Source organism: Rana temporaria, chromosome 6, assembly GCF_905171775.1.
Source record: "Rana temporaria chromosome 6, aRanTem1.1, whole genome shotgun sequence".
NCBI lineage: Eukaryota > Metazoa > Chordata > Amphibia > Anura > Ranidae > Rana > Rana temporaria.
The window spans coordinates 45,304,005-45,312,456 of NC_053494.1; the positions used below are offsets into that span (position 1 = coordinate 45,304,005).

The following is an 8,452-nucleotide window of genomic DNA, read 5'->3' on the forward strand; positions in this document are numbered from 1 at the left end:
AAAAGAAAGGACATCAATTTTGTTAGGGTACAACATCGTTCGGCCGTGCAATTGTCAGTTAAATCGACACAGTGCCGTATCGCAAAAAATTGCCTAGGCAGAAAGGGGGCAAAACCTTCCGGGGCCAATGTGGTTAACCACTTAAGGACTGGACCAATATACTGCTAAATGACCCAAGGGGTTTTTACAATTCGGCACTGCGTCGCTTTAACAGACAATTGCGCGGTCGTACGACATGGCTCCCAAACAAAATTGACACCCTTTTCCCCCCAGAAATAGAGCTTTCTTTTGGTGGTATTTGATCACCTCTGCGGTTTTTATTTTTTGCGCTATAAACAAAAATAGAGCGACAATTTTGAAAAAAATGCAATATTTTTTACTTTTTGCTATAATAAATATCCCCCAAAAACATATATAATTTTTTTTTCCTCAGTTTAGGCCGATACGTATTCTTCTACCTATTTTTGGTAAAAAAAATCGCAATAAGCGTTTATCGATTGGTTTGTGCAAAATTTATAGCGTTTACAAAATAAGGGATAGTTTTGTTATTTTCTTTTTTTTTTACTACTTATGGCGGCGATCAGCGATTTTTTTTCGTGACTGCGACATTATGGCCGACACTTCGGACAATTTTGACACATTTTTGGGACCATTGTCATTTTCACAGCAAAAAATGCATTTAAATTGCATTGTTTATTGTGAAAATGACAGTTGCAGTTTGGGAGTTAACCACAGGGGGCGCTGTAAGAGTTAGGGTTCACCTAGTGTGTGTTAACAACTGTAGGGGGGTGTGGCTGTAGGTCTGACGTCATCGATCAAGTCTCCCTATAAAAGGGATCACTCGATCGATACGCCGCCACAGTGAAGCACGGGGAAGGCGTGTTTACATACGGCTCTCCCCGTTCTTCAGCTCCGGGGAGCGATCGCGATGAAGCGGCTATAAACGAATAGCCGCGCCGTAGTCCCGGATCGCTCCCCGCGGGTATCCGACCGCCGCATGTAGCGGGGGGGCCCGATCGGACCCCCGACCTACGTCTAGGCAGGGACGTACAGGTATGCCAATGTGCCTGTACGTGCCATTCTGCCGACGTATATCTACATGCGGCGGTCGGGAAGTGGTTAAAGGGCACCAGTTCCGTGAAAAAAATAATAATTTAGCATATACAAGTTTGACACAAGTCATATTGTAATTGAATGTTATTAAAAATTACCTTTCCTTTTCAATCTGCAGCTCTGTCATTTTCTGTAAAATGCAATGTAATATGCCAACCTGGAGGCGTTCTGTACACAGAATGCCCCCAGAAACATAATTGATCTGAGCATACACAAAACATATTTCAAAATTTCATGTGCTTTTAATATTTTTTTTTTTTAATTTTTCAGTTTTGGAATGCATGTCATTTCCCAAACAATTGCTACAAATTAGTTTGAGAATTTTTTCCCGGGAATTAGACACAATCTAGCCTTTCAGTAGGCCCTTCTGCAGGTGTGTAATTTTTTAAAAACCACCCCCATCTCATATTCACATTTGCTGTACTCTCTGCTATTCTGTTCCATCGTTGGAGCCCTCAGAAATCCCCGGTGCTTTTGGGTATTGGGGAGCATATGACTGTCTCCCAAGAAATAATACTTGGGCTTGACCAACCCATTACCCAACCTAAATACTGTTGAGTGGAAGCAGGCCATTAACCACTTGACGCACAATTACTTACATGTACGTCATTGTGTTCAAGCGGTTATACTGGGGCCATGGCTACAGCTGTCAGCCATACCCCTGGTATTAAACTATAACTAAAGGCAAAACTTTTGGTTTAGTTTTGGATGAGTGAACGTGGATTAGAACCACTGTCAGTTTTTATTGCTGTCTGTGTACCCTTTCTATATGTCCTGTTTACCATTATCATTGAAAGTGAAAGTAAAAAGAAAATCATACATTTTGGGTTTACCCCAAAAAAGCAATAGAAATGTCCCCGGTGGGGACACTAGTTCTGGTGACCTGGGTGTCCCCAAGGAATTATCTTAATTTGCAGGGATTTCCTGTTTGGCTATGGGACAGGAAGTGAAAGGCAATCTCCCCAATGGGACACGAATGGCAGGAAAAAACTTGACAGGTTCTAACCCTCCTTTATGCTATACAAAATGGTAAAAAAAATGTCTATATAGTCTAGGAGACCCGAAGCAACAAGTATTTAATCACTTAGGGAAAATATAAACAAAGCCATTTATTCTGGAAAGCATAAGATCAATGGGCCAGATCCACGTAGCCTGGCGCATTGTTGTGTCCGGCGTAGCGTATCTCTGATACACTACGCCGCCGTAACTTTCAGCTTATTTTCCTTATCCTCAAAGAATATGCGCCGTAAGTTACGATGGCGTAGTGTAATTTTGGCGGCGTAAGGGCGCGCAATTCAAATGGATGTGATAGGGGCGTGTTTTATGTAAATACGTCTTGACCCAACGTAAATGACTCTTTTTTTGAACGGCACATGCGCCGTCCGTGGGGGTATCCCAGTGCGCATGCTTGAAATTAACCCGCAACATCCAATGCTTACGACATGAACGTCATTCTACGCAAAGCCCTATTCGTAAACGACATAAAAAATTCAAATTTCGACGCGGGAACGACGGCCATACTTAACATAGGATACGCCTCATATAGCAGGGGTAACTATACGCCGAAAAAAGCCTTACGGAAACGACGTAAAAAAATGTGCCGGCCGGACGTACGTTTGTGGATTCGCGGATTCGTGGATATCTAGCTAATTTGCATACTCGACGGGGAAATCGACGGAGACGCCACCTAGCGGCCAGCGTAAAAATGCACCTTAGATCCGACGGCGTACTAAGATATGCGCCAGTCGGATCTAGCACAGCTTCAGGTGTATCTTGTTTTGTGGATACAAAACAAAGATACGCCGGAGCAAAATAGAAGCTACGCGGCGTATCAATAGATACGCCAGCTTAACTTCTTTGAGGATCTGCCCCAATGTTTTTTTCTTTTTTTTTTATCTCGTGCTTTCAAGGGTAGAGGATAGATCTGAGATCTTCTTGACCCTAGATGTATTCATAAAGAGGATCTGTCATGCTTTATTACCACACAAGGGATGTTTTAATTTTTTGTGACAGCTATAAGAGTCATTACATAAATAAAGGAACAGTGTAAAAAAAAAAATGTTTTAATAAAATATATATATATTTTTTAAAGTGTGCCTTCCCTGCACACGCAAAGAGAAGCATGCATATGTAGGTTGCGGACGCATATGTAAACGTAAAAAAAGAAAGTAAGAAATTGCCTTGCCTTGCGTTTATATTGCAAGAAAAAAATAACCGAGAGGTGATCAAATGCCACAAAAAAAGCTCTATTTGTGTGAAAAAAATTGTATACATTTTGTTTGGGTACAGCATCGCATGACCATACAATTGCCAGTTAAAGTAGCACAGTGCCAAATACCCCAAAAAAATAGCCTGGTCATGAAGGAGGTAAAATCTTATGGGACTCAAGTGGTTATTCCATGGTTTCTATTTGTGCTTCTTAATAAATACCAATGTCTGCTTTAATGCTGTACAGCAAACAATGATTCATTTCCATTACCCCTAAAGTTGAATGTCAGCTTATGATATACCTTAGCAAGCTTCTGCTTTTGTTACAATAAATAAATACAGTGGAACCTTGGTTTACGAGTAATGAGGTTAACAAGCGTTTTGAAAGACGAGCAACATTTTTATTAAAATCCTGACTCGGTTTGCAAGTGTTGTCTCGTAAAACGAACAGAATTCAAGCTAATGGGGTGTGCAGTACAGCATTTGGCCAGAGGTGCGGGGGCGCCGGTGACAGAACGGTTTGGAGTTGTTCGCAAATACTCAGTTTTCGAGATCAGCTGAGCGGTCCTTGAATATTTCCGAGGCTCTCCAGTGCCCCCCCCCCCACCTCTGGCCACATGCGGTATTGCATGTCATAGAAGTCAACGCTGAACAAATTATCTGTGTTTCCATTGACTTCTATGGGGAAACTTGCTTTGATATGCGAGTATTTAACTCAGTATATAGTGAGTATATAACTCAGTTTCCGAGATCAGCTGAGCGGTCCCCGAATATTTCCGAGGCTCTCCAGTGCCCCCCCACCTCTGGCCACATGCGGTATTGCATGCCATAGAAGTCAACGCGGAACAAATTATCTTTGTTTCCATTGACTTCTATGGGGAAACTTGCTTTGATATGCGAGTGCTTTGGATTACAAGCATTCTAAAAACTGATTATGCGTGTAATCCAAGGTTCCGCTGTAAATACAATTTTTGTTATGCCCCCAAAATTGTCTTTCTTACTCTCATTGGCCACTATTTTCAGTGCAGCTGTGTATTGCAGAGGCACTGATGGTGAAGTGGAAGAGAGGGCATCTGCCAATTGTATCGGGGCAGGTGGCACACCTCCTCACAGGTAAGTATTTTAGCACTATTGTGTCTCTTTAGAAGAGGTGCAGAAAGATAGAGCAGCTAATCTAAAGACAATGTTTGTCTTTAGATCAGCTGTGCTTACAATAACTGTTTGCGTTCGGTTTTATCATGTTAAAAAATGTAGCAACATGGTAGACAATGGCATATTACCACCCAGCTATATCTGTACATACTGGTTATATACACTTGAACAAACCTAGGGCCTAAATCATTTCTAGATTATGACCTACTTTTGCTGTGTTCCATTACATCAAATCCTGTTTTTTCTCCTGCCAAAATGATAAAGCACCATTTTATTTGTTGAAGCTATCAGCAAGCAGTACCTAGGGATGTTTGGATAACACACAATACTTATTGACTCAGTAGGCTTGTCTTTTATTAGCACAGTAATATTTCAAGTGTTGTGTATTTTTTGGAAGAAACATTCATACATCTAAAATAAAAACTACACAGACATCAATATATTATAAATGCTTGTCACATCATAAAATATGTATATCACTGCTTAGAAAACGTAGGACTGGAGGAATGCAAATCATACGCATTTATCCAAAGGCAATGTGTGTTAGTTAATACTTACATTTTAAATAATAATACTGTATGCTATATACATATACACTGGTGCCATTGATGGATGAATCTTCATTAGGAGGTTTCTCTTGCAAAAACACCTTTCCTGGAGCAGATTGTTAAGGAAACTACCACTGCTAATTTGTTTTTAAAAGGGCAGACTCTGTGGCTGTCATTCTGAACCGTACTTTACCATCTATTGAGTCAGTGGCCTAAAACATGTTTTCGGAACCAAATTCACGTCTATTAAACATCAACGGCATTTTGCTTGCTCCTGGTTAGCAGTCCACTATGACCTAAAATGACAACGCTATCCAATGTACTTTTTAAACAAAGTCACTTGTGATAGTTCTAGTATTTCAGACCTCCCACATTTACATTAGCAGTAAAAATACAAGGGCTAATTTATTTAATGGGAACCAGTAAAATCTTTGACCACCTGTGCTAAGACCTTGGAGATGAAATTATTTACATATTCTAGTAGTAAAAGGCTTTAAAACACACCATCACTGACCTCTCTAGCTGCTTGTACTGTGAAGTAATTCATTCTTAAAGATTACAACAAAAACGCTAAAGTCTAGTTTCAAATCTGTTTGTTTACATTAGGCTGCCAAGAGTCTGTAGTAATAGAAAGTTAGCCAGGCCATACACGGTGCAAAGAAATTTGCATGATTCCCACATCAACGCAGACAGTTCTGACAGGGGAATCCTTCTTGCTGCGCAATTGTTTGGGGGGGTTGGCTTTAGCGGGTGGGGAAACCGCCCCCGTCGGGAGACAACCGTGATTATCGCTAATGGAGATAGCAGCCGCTAGCGATATGTGCAAAAGAATCCAGCAGGCAGGTTGTACACAAGTTGATCAATCGATCATCTTGGTACATTCAGCCTGACCATTAACGGTTCAGATGTTGGTCGGTTCCTGCCGGACCAGCCGGGATTCGAACTGTGTATGGCCAGCCTAACAACCAAAAAACTATTTATTGCCTGTAGCTACGGAGCTGTGTTAGGGCTTATTCTAAAATACTTTTGCAGCTTGTGTGGAATATGTTGATATTTTAAAGTGCATAGTCTGTGCACAGGTTCATTTCAACTTCACTTCAACAATAGTGTATCCTTACCTCTCAGGAAATGGGGTAAGCTGGTACTCACTTGCGTTGGGCCCATGTCTGAGCTAAGTGAGAATGTAAAGCCCCCATGAAGGCTGTCTTCTGGATGAGCTTAGAGCTAATAAATGACAATTGGTCTGGGCGGTTGGATATAGGTTATCTGGTAATTTACCTCCCTTAAAGCTACCCTGAGCATTACTCTGGTTGGGAATTTAACCAATAAACTGTAAATTCCGATTGTTACTCGGGATAAGCATTTTAATATTAAATTCCTGGCTTGAGTTAGGCCTCATGCACACTGGACGTTATAAAAACGCCAGTAGCATTAGCTGGAAAAAGCTTGAGGCTCTCTTTAAACACAGTAATTCTGGGCTTTTTTTTCCCGGCTTGAAAACGCCCGTGCTAAAAAACGCTGATGCAGTAAAACCTTGGATTGCAGGTAACTTGGTCTGGGAGTTTTTTACAAGACGAGCACATTTTTTTAAAATACATTTTGACTTGATGAACGAGCAATGTCTTGATATACAAGTAGCGTCATGTCACACCTGAGTATAAAAGAGAAGAGAGACACCTCTAAGTGTAGCAATATGGTTACATTTAATGAAGGTACAACATTTAGCAACTCGCATGGTTGGTGATTAAAAGAGGCACATCTAAGTATGCAAGCGTCTGAGATAAAGCTGTCCACATAGACTGTCCTCCGCACCGCTGGCTCTCACCACTGTCAGTCTGCAATCGTGACCAGGAAGACTACCTTGCAGTAGAGCGATCTGAAAGCAAGTCGTGGAGTGCAGCATGGAAGGGATGACGTCGGTGGCGGTGCGGAGGAAGGTCTATGTGGACAGCTTTACCCCGGATGCCTGCATACTTGGATGTGCCTGTTTTAACCATCAACCATGTGAGTTGCTAAATGTTATACCTTCATTTAATGTAACCATATTGCTAAACTTAGAGGTGCCTCTCTTCTCTTTTACACTCAGTTGTGACGTGACGCTACTTGTATATCAAGACATTGCTCGTTTATCAAGTCAAAATGGATAAAAAATTTGCTCGTCTTGTAAAACACTCGCAGACAAAGTGTAGCTCCTGCTGGATTTTGCTTCTAATCCTCTTGTGGAGGCTTCCATTTGTAGCTGGACATTGTATGGTTACACAACCTATCACATTGCTATGATCTTGATATATTGACTATAGACTAAAAGACTTATGAATAAATGGTTTTGGAACAAATCATCTGCGTTTCCATTATTTCTATGGGGAAATCGCTTTCATATACGAGTGCTTTGGATTACAAGCACGTTTCCGGAATGAATTAGGCTCACAATCCAAGGTTTTACTATAAAAGCCTGTGTGTGCATGGACACATGGAACATGCTGTGGAATTTACTGGCTTTAGGAAAAAATGCCTGACACCCAAAACAGCAGCTGGTAAAACGCCCAGTGTGCATGAGGCCTTAAAGTCAGAAATATGGGGTGGCCAAGCAGTGCTGAACCTTCCTCTAAGGCCCCGTACACACGACCAGTTTCCTCGGCAGAATTCAGCTTCCGACCGAGTTTCTGGCTGAATTCTGCCGAGAAACCCGGCCGTGTGTACACTTTCGGCCGAGGAAGCCGACGAGGACCTCGGCGAGGAAATAGAGAACATGTTCTCTATTTCCTCGTTGTTCTATGGGAGCTCTCGGCCCGCCGAGGTCCTCGGCGGCTTCAGGGCTGAACTGGCCGAGGAACTCGATGTGTTTGGCACGTCGAGTACCTCGGCCGTGTGTACGAGGCCTAAGTTGTGATTCTGCTCTTAGCATTTCTGAGATTGCTGCTGTAAAATTTTGGCAGCCAGGAACATAAACATATCAAGTACTGTCAGTGTTCAATTGGAATGGAAGCAGTACAGGGGCGATACTGTAGCAGGTTTTTCTACCTTTTATTACATTCAGCCTCCTGCAAATCTCTAAATGTCTTCCTGTTTTGCTTATTGTGATCTGCCTTTCTATTAGAGGGTACCTGTGTTTGTTCTCTATGGTCCCACAGTGTGTAGGAATGTAGCCCCCCTCTCTTGTCAGATGGGATTTGGGAGCTCATGGAGGACTTACAGGGAGGCAGGATAAGACACAATTTCATGAACAATAGATTACATGGCCAATAAATTGTTGTGTATGGATTTTTTTTGAAGAATGGGAACATTTAAGTGTAATTTTAGGTTCATACAATAGATATTAATTCTTGTGCATGCAAAGTTTAGAACTCAACCATGGCCAAAACTGTTGTTTTAGATTACTGTATTGGCACAAAGGGTTTGACACTCTTTTGGTATTATTGCTGCCTGTTTCT

The 8,452-nt window shown here is 41.7% G+C and overlaps 1 protein-coding gene across 3 annotated transcripts in view; it reads left to right on the top strand.

Annotated features, from left to right (window-relative positions):
• Positions 1–8,452, top strand: part of C6H7orf50 (chromosome 6 C7orf50 homolog) — a 430,899-nt gene that overhangs the window by 147,306 nt on the left and 275,141 nt on the right. The gene's annotated exons all lie outside the window — the stretch shown is intronic.